Source organism: Cyanistes caeruleus, chromosome 9 (assembly GCF_971803275.1).
Source record: "Cyanistes caeruleus chromosome 9, bCyaCae1.hap1.1, whole genome shotgun sequence".
Taxonomy (NCBI): Eukaryota; Metazoa; Chordata; class Aves; order Passeriformes; family Paridae; genus Cyanistes; species Cyanistes caeruleus.
This window is the reverse complement of record NC_141709.1, coordinates 242,734-255,539: the sequence shown is the minus strand read 5'-3', so window position 1 is coordinate 255,539 and position 12,806 is coordinate 242,734. Positions and strand designations below refer to the sequence as shown.

General features: G+C 51.3%; 1 long non-coding RNA gene across 3 annotated transcripts; it reads left to right on the top strand.

Moving 5' to 3' along the window:
• Positions 1-2,299: 2,299 nt before the first annotated feature.
• LOC147651410 (uncharacterized) lies at positions 2,300-11,385 on the top strand. 3 transcript variants are annotated; one of them, XR_015273870.1, is made up of 3 exons: positions 2,300-2,399; positions 3,996-4,096; positions 10,528-11,385. It is a non-coding gene; the product is annotated as an uncharacterized LOC147651410 (long non-coding RNA). The 3 variants fall into 3 exon arrangements; XR_015273868.1 differs by lacking the exon at positions 2,300-2,399 and adding an exon at positions 3,050-3,227; XR_015273871.1 differs by lacking the exon at positions 2,300-2,399 and adding an exon at positions 3,514-3,537.
• The last annotated feature ends 1,421 nt before the right edge of the window (positions 11,386-12,806 follow it).

Sequence of the window (12,806 nt, the reverse complement as noted above, 5' to 3'; positions counted from 1 at the left end):
GCTCAGGACTTATCCTGCAACCGCGGGACTCATCCTGCACCCTCGAGATGGTGCTGAGCACCCTCAACACTCATCCTGCACCCTCGGGATGGTGCTCAGCACCCTCGGGATGGTGCTGAGCATGCTGAGGGTGCTCAGCACCATGCCAAGGGTGCTCAGCACCATCCCGAGGGTGCTGAGCGCCTTCCAGAGGGTGCTGGATCCGTCCCAAGGATGCTGAGCACCTTCCAGAAGGTGCTGGATCCGTCACGATTGTGCTGCGTGCCTACCCGATGGTGCAGGATGTGTCCCGATGTTGCAGAGTGCCTTCCAGATGGTGCTGGATCCATCCTGAGGGTCCTGGGCATCTTCCAGGAGGTCCTGGATCCATCCTGAGGGTGCTGATTGTCTTCCAGAAGGTTCTGGATCCATCCCGGGGGTCCTGAAGGCTGCTGAGGTTCTCCCGGTGTTTTGGACTGTCCTGGGTGATCTGGAACCTCAGCACCGAGCGGGGTCCAGCAGAATAGTCTAGAACCACCGGACTGGTTCCAGAAACTCTGGACTCGCAGGATGGATTTTGGGGTGAAACCCTGGGGGATTTTGGCGCTGAAATTTGGGGATTTGGGGTGAAAATTGGGGGATTTTGGGAGGAAATCCTGGGAGGCTTTTGGGGTGAAATTCGGGATATTTCAACATTTTCCTTCCTAATCCACGAGTAAAGGGAGATGTTGGGATTTGATCCAAAAGATCTTACAACCGATTTTGTGGTGAAACAGAGAAAAACCGTGAGCAGCCAACTCACTGGAAACCTGCATGTTAAACGCAGAGAAGCACAAAGTGTTTGATGCTGTTAGAGTTCAAAATAACAAGGAAAAATGGTGGGGAATTTACCTGCCTTAGAACAAAGTATGACCCCATCCCATACTCTCAGCTCCCGCTCCCCTTCCAGCGTGGCTGTGACCCGGGCTGGCCGTACCGCTCGGTGTCTCTGGACCTCACAGCATTTCTACGTGGCTGCTGCACCCGGGTCCCCAGTACGTCCTGCTCTGGCCGCCTTCCCCGAGCGGTCCCACGTGCACCAAGCGGGTGCTACAGACCACAGGGGCCTCTTGGCTGCAGAGCTGGGTGATGGGAGACAACAAAGCAATGCCCAGGATGCAGCTGTTCAAGCCAGCCTCGCCTCACGGAGCATTTCTTTCTCACCTGTCCATGGTTCTCTCTCTGTGTGTGTCTGTGCTCCTTTTTAAACTGCAGGGCTGGGAGGCCTGGCCATTCCACCGGGAGTGCTCACCCTGGGAGCATCAGTGTCTACCTTGGGAGGAAGCAAGCTGCCACCAGAATAAAAGCAGGGTGGAGCTGCTCCCACTCCAAGGCAAGAGCCTGCAAGGCCCATCCTTTGGGGACTCGTCTTTTGTGTGAAGGCACATTGTCTAGCAGAGGAAGAGGTTGGTACCTGGTGGAGCAGGGCCAAGATTCCATTTTCCCCAGGCAGCTCCCTCCTCTGCCTGCTGTAGCGCTGGCCAGGGCTGGGAGAGGAGGGGGAGTGTGTTCAGCACTGCTGCTGGAACGGAGTGGCCCTCTCAGGAGGATCCCGGTTGCTTCAGGACCTTGCTTTTGCACTGGTTTGTGTCCACAAAGGAAAGGCATGCAGAAGGCAGCACCATCACCCCAGCCCTGCAGTCAGGAGTCCATCAGCTTTCCCCACAGTGAACGTGGTTAAGGTCTCCTTAACCAAAGGAAAACTCAGCACCACTACAGATGTACAGAACAGCAATTTATCCACTCCGACACACTTTTCCCATTATGTGTCCAGAAGACTCCAAGTACTGACTTTACATGTCCACAAGCGTGGCCAAAGCCACACATACAGAGCAACACCAAGTTTTCAAGGTGTACCAAGAGAAACAAAGATTTAATAACATTATTTCTTAGACAACTGTTGGGGATGAAGTCAAATGTAAAGAAAAAATGGAAATGTAAAAAATCATGGATGTTAGTGCACATGGATACAGAGTTTCTGCTTTTGAGCTCCGCAGATGTTTTTTTCTTTCCTCTTTCCCTTCTTGTGTGAGCTGCCTTTGAGTCAGTTATGTTATGTTGAGCTCTTGTGGGCACAGAGCGGTACTGCCGCTGTGCCCCGACCGGGGCCCTGCCCCGCTCCGCTGGGTGACGGGGGGGAGGCGGCAGCGGGAGCTACGGCAGTTCCGCGGCTGCCGAGCCTGGGGAGGGAGTGAGCGGGGCGGTGTCTGTAAATAGCAGGGAGGGGTGAAATAGCGTTAAGTGTGTAAAGTGACACGGCTGGGAGCAGGGACACTGTGCTAAAAGGAGTGGCGGCCGTGCAGGCCGGCGGCTAAGAATAGCAGCAGTGGCGGGCGGCAGATCAGTTTCAGCTTCACGGACGGACTGCGGGGAGAAGGACGGTGAGCAGCGGACCCGCAGCAGGCGAGGGGCGGGCACTTAGGTATTTTGCTAAGGTGTTTACCTCGGCCAGCACCTAATCGGGCAGTCCAAGTCCTCCTAGAAGAGGAACCGCTGCGAGGGAAGAGGCGCTCAGAGCCCGCAGCGAGCTGTGCACGCCCTCCCCACCGCCGCTCCCTGCTCCGCGCTGCCATCGCAGCTTTGCGAGCTGGCACCACACCCGGGCGAGTTGGCGGCTACGCCCCTCCCCGCCCCCTGCCCCGAGTGCCGCTGGGGCGCTCCGATAGAGGCTCTGCGGGGGCCTTTTAGGCGGGACCAGGGCAATAGAGAGGGCCGGAGAAGGGGACGGGAGTCTGGCGAGAGGGGCACAGGGCGACCGCGGACCCTGCGAGCACCCCTGGCTCCGCCTAACTGAGCACCTCGCGCTCCCATGGGCCGCAGCCTCAAAGCTTCCGCTAATCCCGGTGGATTGGTTCTAGGTTATGGTTCTAGGTCAGGGTTCTAGGTTATGGTTCTAGGTCATGGTTCTAGGTTAGGGTTCTAGGTTATGGTTCTAGGTCAGGGTTCTAGGTCATGTTCTAGGTTATGGTTCTAGGTTATGGTTCTAGGTCAGGGTTCTAGGTTATGGTTCTAGGTCAGGGTTCTAGGTCAGGGTTCTAGGTCAGGGTTCTAGGTGGCCAATCACAGCCGCCCTTTGAATCCAGGCGCGGTCCCGCCAAGCTCAGCCCGCTCAGTCGTGGCCCGTTCCCGCTCCCCCGTTTTGCTGGGGTGCCGCTCCGGCCGCTGTCGCTTTGGGAGCCGGCGGAGCCGAGCTGCCGCAGCCCCAAGAGGTGCTGTTGGGTCTCGGGAAGGGTGGGCGGGGGCTCCCCGTTCAGGTCCCGGCCGTAACTTTGCCCAAAGAAACGGGGAGAAGGGGGGGAGCGGGCGGGATCGCGGGAGCGGGGCCTGAGGGGACAGCGGGGGGTCGCGAAGGCGAGCGCGGCGGGAACGGGCGGGCTGGGATTGGCGGGCCCGGCGCTGCCTCGGGCTGTGATTGGCTGGGCTGGCCGGTGTGGGCTATAAATAGCGTGAGCTGGAGGGGTGCGGGCCTTAGTTCGGCGGCGCGGCGGCGAGCGGCGGAGAGGCGGGCGGTGGCGGGAGGTGCGCGGGTGTGATCCAGGGAGCGCCGGTGCTCCAGGACGGGCAATGGAAATACTGAGGCTGGAGCTGGATAAATGCCATGGGGGAAGGGGATGGAGCTGCAGCTCAGGGCCTGCAGGAGGTGCCTGGGGGATTTGCAGCCCCTGTCTGCTGGTACCAAGGAGAGTCTGAGGGTCTGGGGGCTGGGAGGGCTCCAGGGCCTGAGAACCAGCCCAAGGGCACCTTTTGGGATGGGCTAGCAGGGGCCCAATGGCTATTCCCAGCCCCTGGTAATGCCTGGGGGGGGTGAGGGGGGGCCTTTGGGCAAGTGCTGGGCTGAGACCCAGGGGGAGGGGGAAGGTACCTGTTGGGCTAGAGGCCTCAAGTGTCCCCAAAGTTGGGCTCCCATTAGGGTGGGTAGGACAGTATCTAGAGACATTGAAGTGATAGTAATAACTGACTTGTGGCCTTATCAACAGCCCTGGGTTGCAGTGAGAAGCGGGAGCAACTTTCAGCCACCAGAAGTGGGAAGCTGAGGAGCAGGAACTCAGGAAGCAGAGCTGGAGCAGACAGAAACATGGTAGGGTTTAGGGTAAAACTGTTGTGGGGCTGGGATAAGGAATATGGAGCTGGGATGCGAACTGCGTGGCTGGAGCTGAAATCAGTGTAAGGGCGGGGATAGGGCCTTGCAGAGCTGTTCCTCCAGTAAGGATGGTCAGGTTGGGGCTGGAATGTGAGTTCAAGAGCTAAGCTCAAACCACAGGGAGCTAGAGCTAAAACAGAGATCCTGCCTGGAGAGCCAGAAAGCAGCATGATGTGTCACTGCTGGGAAGATGAGGAGGCAGAAGTGCAGCACAAGAGCTGGCAGTCAAATAAAGCTTGTGGGACTGAAGCTGAAGTCACTGGGGCTGGGATGGGGACTGCTGCAAACACTGTTCTGAGGGCATAGTGACTGTACATGTGGGAAGCAAGCATAGAATGGTACACAACGGGGCAGGCTGTAAATACAGTAAAGATTGCTTTGGGGTTGGGATGGGGTTGGAGTGGCATTTCTCAGCCTTAAGGTGAAACCTCAGAGCTGGAACCAAGAACAAAGACCCTTTGTCTCAACCTGGAGCAGCTTCACCTAGCAGAGCGGAGGGAAAAGGAAGTGGATGTGGAGCTGGAAGAAGAGAGCTTGCAGTGAAATAAAGCTCGTGGGCCAAGAGCTGAAATCACTGGGGCAGGGAAGGGATCACTAGGACTGGAGCTATAATCACTGGGGCTGGGATAGAGACTGATAGTGGTATTGACACGGCTGGGTGAGATAACTGTGGTAGCATTCATATGCTGAAATCACTGTAGGTCAGTAATATTGATGTTGGGGCAGGGTCAAAGGGCTGAGGTCAAGTGCAAAAGGTCAGGGGTCAATGGTTAAATTGGAAAGTCAGGGATTCAAACTTCAAGGGTCACATGTGAATGGTCAGTGTTCAAAGATCAAGAGTAAAGGGTCCCAGGTGCAATGTTATGGGTTAATTTTCCAAGGTTATGTGGTTCAAGGTCAATTATCAGGGAATCAAACTTCAGAGAGCTAAAGTCAAGAGTCAAAGGTCAAAATTCAGAGGTTAAGAGTAAAAGGTCAATGGGAGGTTGCCAGGGATTTGCAGGGAAGAGGAGTATTTATAAACTTTATCCATATTTCCCTGTAATTCTGGGTGTTTGGATTTCATTTGTGCTCGTCAGGATAAGCCATAAACAAGCCCCTGAACTCTGCATCCATGCGTCAAGCACTTCCACAGAAAGGCAAGTCAGCAGTGATTCTAGAGGAAAAATTAGAGGTGATGGCTTATGATCCATGGGGAATTACATTGGGAATTGTGAAACTCAAACACATGGAATTGTGGAGGTGGAATTCCATTTTCAGCCTTGGGCACCAGGAGGAGGAGAAGTGTCCTGATCCATAGCAAGGAAAGCCTGGTGCCCCAGTGTGTCAGGTGCAGACAATGTCCTGTCCAGGGAATGAGCGACAAGTTCCTTCTGCCCCTCCCCTCACCCGTAGGATGGCAACAGCACAAACTGAATTGTGAGGTTGATGAGCGCTCAGAGCAGCCCCAGGTGTGAGCAGTTATGGTAAAGAATGGGTGGGTCCTGCCCGGGGCTATTTTAGGGGGAGGGTTTCTGTCACTTCGCTTGAGCATGGAGTGTGGAGCAGTTGGAGCAGAGGGATTTTTGGTGAGCTCCTGGGGGATATTTCATGGAGTAGTACTGGGAGTGTCTCATAGGATCTGGGAGAACAGCTGGATACACCTGGACATGGAGCATTGTTTAAAGCAGCATCTGAGCCAAGTAAGCCTGTGTGGGTTCGCAGGGATTTGCAAAAGGGATTTTCCCTTTTGATTTCATTTTGCCGTTTGCTCCCCAATTCCCCCCGGAAGAAATGGGTATTATGAGGACAAAAGGGGGGCATAAATTGAGGGAAGAAACTCCTGTTATTATCTATTTTTACACTGGGGGGGAGTCCACCTATGATTTTAAGGGTGCTGATTGGAGGAAAACCTGCCTTTTCCAGGGTGTTAGGGGTATCAGTGAACAGTGAATCCCCATGTTCCATTTTAAATGGAAGGGGGGAAATATTGTTGCTATTTTATGGGTTTGACTTGAGGGGAACCCCCCACTTTCCATCATCCTGAGGTTTAAATTGAGAAGGAAGCCTTATAGTCACTACTTTTTAAGGGTCTGATTGAGTGTTCCCCTTTTCCTATCATTTGAGAGATTTCAATCAAGGGAAAAACAACTTTTTACTTTTAGGGGATTAAATTGAAGGGGGGGAGCACTCATTTATTTGCCATCGTATTGGTTTAAGAAGGCACGAACACCCCCCCATTGCCTCAGTTTCCGGGGTTCAATTGACAGAAACACCGGCTTTTCCAGCATTAGGCGGGGTCACATGGAGCCGTGGCGCTGCTTTTGAGAGCGATTCTGACCCCTTACAGCCCTGCACGGCAGCGCTTCTGGCATTCCCTGGGGAATTTGGCGGCTTGGCAGCCCCCGAGGAGTGACAGAGCCGTGCTGAGGCCGGGCGGGCAGGCGGGAGCCGCGGCGCGGAGCTGTGTCTGTCCCGGCTGCTCTGTCCGCTCCGGGCGCGGGGCTCGGGCACCGCTGGGGCCCCTTCGGGCCGGTCCCGGTGCCGCTGGGCGGGCCGGGCTCTCCCGGGGCCGGAGCTGCCCCCGCCCGCCGGAGGAGCCGCTTTCCGGCCGGAGCGCGGGGCCGCCCCCGGGTGCCGAGTGCCGCCGCTGCCGGGGCTCGCGTGGCTCCCCCGGTCCCCCCGCAGCTGGAGCGGCGCCAGCCCGGGAGCGAGTCCCGGCGGGGGCCACTGGGGAACACTTGTGGCTTGTCAGCTTCAGAGTGCGCTGGCAAAAGCCGCTGGGAGGAGGGGAGGGGGAAAAGCCCGACCTGCCGGGCTTTTTGTCTCGGGGCTTTGTCGATATTGCTCTTTAGCCGAGCTGCGCCTTTAAATAACGATGTGGTGCCTTCTAGAAACTGTGTCCAATACCTTTTGTACCCTCGCAGGAGGGCTTCGAGCTCAGGTTTTTCCATTGCCGAGTTAACTGCAGGTCCGAGCTGGCAGCGTCCCGTGCATCTGGGGTGTGTGAATCTGTTTGTGATGTTCATTTCCCCTGGATGCAGAGCTGGGCTTTTCGGGCAGACTGTATTTCTCAAGCCTCGGGGTTTATTTAAGCCTTACACGCGATTTTCTGGAGACGCGGGCCGAGTGAGAACTTTGTCTTGGTGCTGTACTGGGGAATGGAATGCAGGGGGTCCCCGCAATATCCCCGTGTAAGCTGGAATGTCCGAGGGAATGGATGTGACAATTCTCGGGGCTGAACCTGGCTCCCAGCGCTCTGCAGCGTAGGATGCGAGAGAGCAGGGCCGGGGGACAGCAGGGTAGGGATAGCGAGGGGCTTCGTGCTCTGGGTTTGGTGTTGATGTTTCCAGAGCCAGAGCAGGTTGATTTGGTTCAGGTGCACTGGAACAGGATCCAAACCTTGGAAAGGTCTGAGACCAATTGGGAGGAAATGTTTTAAAATGAATGTGTTTCTTGATAGAAATCAGGTTTCAGTTAGTTTTTTAATAGATTTTAAAGGAAATTTTTTTTTGAGGAAAAGTGAAAAAAATGTTTATTTCAATAAGTAGGGCGTAGGAAGAAGAATGAATAACGTTAGATAGTTTATTTGTTGTGGAGTAGAGATCAGGAGATTTAGAAGGTTTTGTGTTTTTTTTCACGTGTGTTTGGGATGTGGCGTGGGTCTTTTTGAGCCGTGGGGTGTTTTGGTGGTAGCTTGGGTTTTGGGATTGGAGTAAAGTTGAACAGTTTTAGAAGAAGTTACTATGGTTTTGGCAATTATTTTGTATTCACTAATCAATGATGTCAGGAAAATTAATCCACAAACACCAGAGGTTTATGTCCAAAAAGGAGACAGAGGAGTCCTTTTACTTTATTCGAATAAAGGGAGAGGCCATGGGGCATTCCCCTGGGGTTTCTCAAATTTTCGGAGGGCCGGCTGCTTGTCCCTTCTCCCTTTCCCCATAGGCTGAGGTACTTGAGAGGTACAGGCTTCCCGGAATGCCTGACACCTGGGGTACCTTTCCCCCCACCACGCATAATCCCTTCTTAATTCTTAGCTTTTGTGGAATTCATGATACTCTTTCAGTGCCTCTTTGATCTTTTAGTGGAATCCATCCCATTGTTTCTGTTGTCTCTCACTGATAGCTGCATCTTATCAGCAGACCCACAGCTTGTTTGTAAAGACAAACCCGTCATTCCTCTCTATGAGAAGTTATTTTCAAAAAAGTACAAAATGGATTTTTTGTTGTCTCGGTTAAACAATAGAGCTGAGAGAGAATTTGGGGTAGACTGCATTAGTATTGTATACAGATTGTACGTTAAAAGTTTTTTTTTTTCTTTGTTAGTTTTGAAGTTACAGAATTTGTTTAAGCATAAAGCAGATGGTGGGGATATAATATAATGTAATTTTAGGACATCTTAATTTTTATTGTATATCTTTGGCTTAATGGTCAAATTATTTTTTACTTTTAGATATACTTTTATAGAGATACAGGTAAATATAAATAGTGGTAGTAATATTGAGTAAGCAGAGTTATTTATGTGGTTTTTATTCAATATTAGTTTTTGTGGTGGCACATAGTGTGTTGTTTCATTTTTTTGTGTTCACTATGTGAAATTTGGTTTTTGAATAAAGATGATTTTTATGAATGGGTTGGTTTGTATTTTAGGTAGAACCAATTAAAATAGATTTTGATATGTATTATTTGGTTTTGTTTATTGTATGTATGGGCTCAGATTGGGTAGGGTTTGTTTGGTTAGCTGAGTTTTGGGTGTTAATTAGGCGGCTTTTGTTAGATGCAGTTTTTAATTTTTGGCAGTTTTTTGAGTGGTTTTAAGGTGATTTTTAGTAATTGATTGTATCTTTTTTTTGGTTTGTAGTTGGTGTATAATAATGTATATGTTCTATTTATTTAATGTTGTGGTTTTTAGTTTAGGTGTTGATGATAAGTTTGGATTCCTTTCTGTTGTGGTGTTTCTTATTAGCTTCATTTCTGGGGACACAGGCATTTATATGGTGGCTTTCTATAGGTATATTTTTGGGGGTGGTGTTTTTTAACTTGTTGTAGTTTAGGTTGGTTTTTTGTTTTTAATTAGTTATTAAAATTTTTTATAGAGTCTTGGTAATTATTCAGGTATTACTATAAATGTAGAGCTTTGGGGTTTTTTTACTAATGTCTAGGGTTAGTTTAATGGCTTTGAGTTCAGTGACTTGGTTTGATTTTTTTTTTTAATAGTTGGTGTTGTCAGGAAAATTACTCCACGAACACCAGAGGTTTATATCCAAAAAGGAGACGGAGGAGTCCTTTTACTTTATTCAAATAAAGGGAGAGGCCATGGGGCATTCCCCTGGGGTTTCTTGAATTTTTGGAGGGCACAGCCTCCTTTTTTATCCTAATTCCCAGCCGCTTGTCCCTTCTCCCTTTCCCCATAGGCTGAGGTACTTGACAGGTACAGACTGCCCGGAACGCCTGACACCTGGGGTACCTTTTCCCCTTCCACCCCCAATGCATAATCCCTTCTTAACTTTTATGGAACTCCTAGTGTCCTTTCAGTGCCTCTTTGATCTTCTACTGGAATTCATCCCATTGTTTCTGTCGTCTGTCACTGATAGCTACATCTTATCAACTGACCCACAGCTTGTTTGTAAAGACAAGCTCATCATTCCTTTCAGTGTGATGTGTGGAGTTCAATAGGGTTGCTTTTTATTTATGTTTAACTTTGCTGATGTGATAAGAACTGTTAGTGAAAGAGCATAGCATCTGTTTTTGCTGGTGGTTGTATGGCGTGGCTTTTGTTTGTTACCTGTTTTGGGGTTTTTTTTGTTAGTGAGATTAAACTTTATTTTGGGGTTAATTTGTGATTATTTTAAAGATTTTAGTGCAATTTAGGTTTTTGATTTGGGGGTGCTGTGATGAGACTGCTTTATTTGTTTTATGTGGTATTGGTGGTGTGGATAGAGGGAATACTTGTTTTTAAAATTTACTTTAGTATTGTTAGTTGAAGTGTTAGGATGCATTGTGTTTCAGTGTTGAATCTTTTTGAGGTGGTTTGGATTTTTTCTAGGTTAAGATTTTTTTCCCTTGGCTGGTTCTATTGATCATATGGGTGGGAATTTGATGCTGTTTGGTTTTTTGTTTTTGTTTTTTTTTTTTAGGAATTGGATTTTTGCAGTACACCCGGAAGAATTTACTTTATTTCAAAACATACTAGTTTAATCACATAAAGATTCCCATATTAACTCGTCAGTCTTTTAGATTCTTTTTCTCATTTAGGTTTTCCAGAATTTACTGTTAATTTAGCAATCAAGCAGGGATGGCACTTCGTTCTTGAAAAGATGGCTATGGAAAAACCTGTGTCTAACAACATGTGCCTGACAGAGGGCAATGATTTTGCTGTTATTACAGGGCCAAATACGAGTGGCAAAACAACTTTGGCATGGAACTGCTGAAGGAGAGGAGTTTCTGGTGGGCTCCCAGTGGCATCTGATGGAGTGACGGTGAGAGCATCTCATAGGGTCTGGGGGAGCACCTGGATGCACCTGGACGTGGAGCACTGCTTAAAGGAGGTGGTGATGGACAAAGCTTTTTGCCAGGAAGCAGCACCTGAACAGCTGAGCCAGTGTGGATTTGCAGGGGTGATCTTTCTCCTTTTCCCTTTTGATTTCATCTTGGCAGTCCTTCCTCAGTGCCCTCAATCTGTCACAAGAATTCCAAAAATAAAAAGGCTGAGTGAACAGTGAAAAGAAGGGGTATAGGTAAGGTGGAGTTCAGGTGTACCCCACCCCAAACCCTAAACAGCAGCCCTAACAGCGCTCCCGTTTCCTTGAGACAGCTGCAGGCAGGAACCCTAAAGCAGCAGAGTGCCAGAACCCCCGAGAGGTGCAGGCAGTTCCCTGGTGCTAGGGCCAGCCAGGAAGAGATAGTGGGGGGACGATCCGCAGGGTTGGGGAAACAGGGGGTTTCCCGCCCCGCCCCACCCTGGGCTCTCTGTCCCTCCGCAGCCGGGGATTGCTCCCACCCCTCCTCGAGGCGGCGGTTGGTAAGGCTTCGTGCCTGGCCTCCGCAAAGAGTTCGGCTCTGTCAGCCTCTGCCCTGTCTCAGGGCCAAACTTAGGTAGGGTAGGGAGCAACTGTGGATTGCCTGGTCCGGGCTAAGGGACATCTCTTGGGGCCTATGGATAAGGAGCATCCCCGGTTGCAAGCGTAGGGTTGTAAGTTTGTAGGGTTCAGCGGGGCAGCTTGGCAGTGACACGGAGAGGCTGAGAGAGGGCTTCAGAGGTCAAGGGCTCGAGGGCTGGAGACAAACAGAGAAAATAAAAGGGGTATAGGTTGGGATATAAGGTAGAGTACAGGACTATTCAAACCCTAAACAGTAGCCCTAACAGCGCTCCCGTTTCCTTGAGACAGCTGCAGGCAGGAACCCTAAAGCAGCAGAGTGCCAGAACCCCCGAGAGGTGCAGGCAGTTCCCTGGTGCTAGGGCCAGCCAGGAAGCGATAGTGAGTGCTCGGGCCTACTGCTGTCATATAAGCTGGGGTTTCTATCCTTGGGGTATCCTGGGCTCCCTGTCCCTCACTGACTGGAGAGTCTTCCTCCCCTCCTTGAGGTGGTGGTCATTTTGCTGTCAGCCAATACTGCTGTGAAGCAAGCCTCTGCCTCCCTGTGGGGTGAAGTGTGCAGCCCATGAACCTGGGCATTCTCTAGAGAAGGTAAGTGCTGGGTTTTCACAGATGTGCCACTAAGATCCTGCATTGATATTTGGTCTTCTTGGTTGTAGCTGACCAGGAGACGACATCCTGGCAATGGCAGGAGCTTCCCAGATGGCGAGGAGGCCTTCCTTCACACCCCATGTGGATCCACCCCACCAAGCATCCGAGAGCTGAGTCGAAGGCTACGACCCGCCGAGAGGATGAAAGCGGGGTGCCGGGTCGGGGCTCGTGACCTGGGATTTTTGAGTCAGCTTTGGGGACGGGGAGGTCCAGGCTGTGGCCCCTTAGGCCGCACGGTGGGAGAGCCTCACTTTTGTTCACAGTGCTGAGGTGTGCAGGACAGAGCAGCCTCGGGGCGTGGCGTGTCACTTGTCCGTCGTGTCTTTTGTGCCTCTTGTGTTGTACGTGCCTTGCCCTATCTCTTCTGGGGGCTTACCAGAAACCCCAGCATCACTTATAGCATCTCCAATCTCTGGGCTCCTCGGCTCGGCTGCTCTCAGAGGCCTTGGAATCGCGTCTCTTTTGAAAAGCATCCGATCGGATGTCTTTTAGATGTTTTCTTCCGAGCTGTGTCAACAGCCGTGCGCCGCGAGGATCCATTGTTGCGGCTTAGGACTTGAAGAAACGCAAAGATAGGTAGGGGACTGCGGCCCTCAGGTTCTTGAGCATCTGTCTTGGCAGTTCCTGGAGTTAATTGTTCCATCAGCATCTTCTTCCTCCCGGGTTCTGTGAGCTTCATCAGCTCGCCTTCATTCTCACCCGGCTCATCTCGTTCCGCATTCTCTCAGTCCTTGCGGCCGTCCTTGTGGCCCAGAGTTTTGTCTCCCCATTGTGTCCCCTCGTCGGGTGTCTGGTGTGTCACGGGTGTCTGGGTGTAGTTGTCCCGGAGCTGCTCTGCCCTGCTGCCCAGCCTGGCTGTAGGTGTAAAAGGCCAAGTCCCAGGCCCCCGTAATTTGAAATCTGTGATGTAGGGTGTAG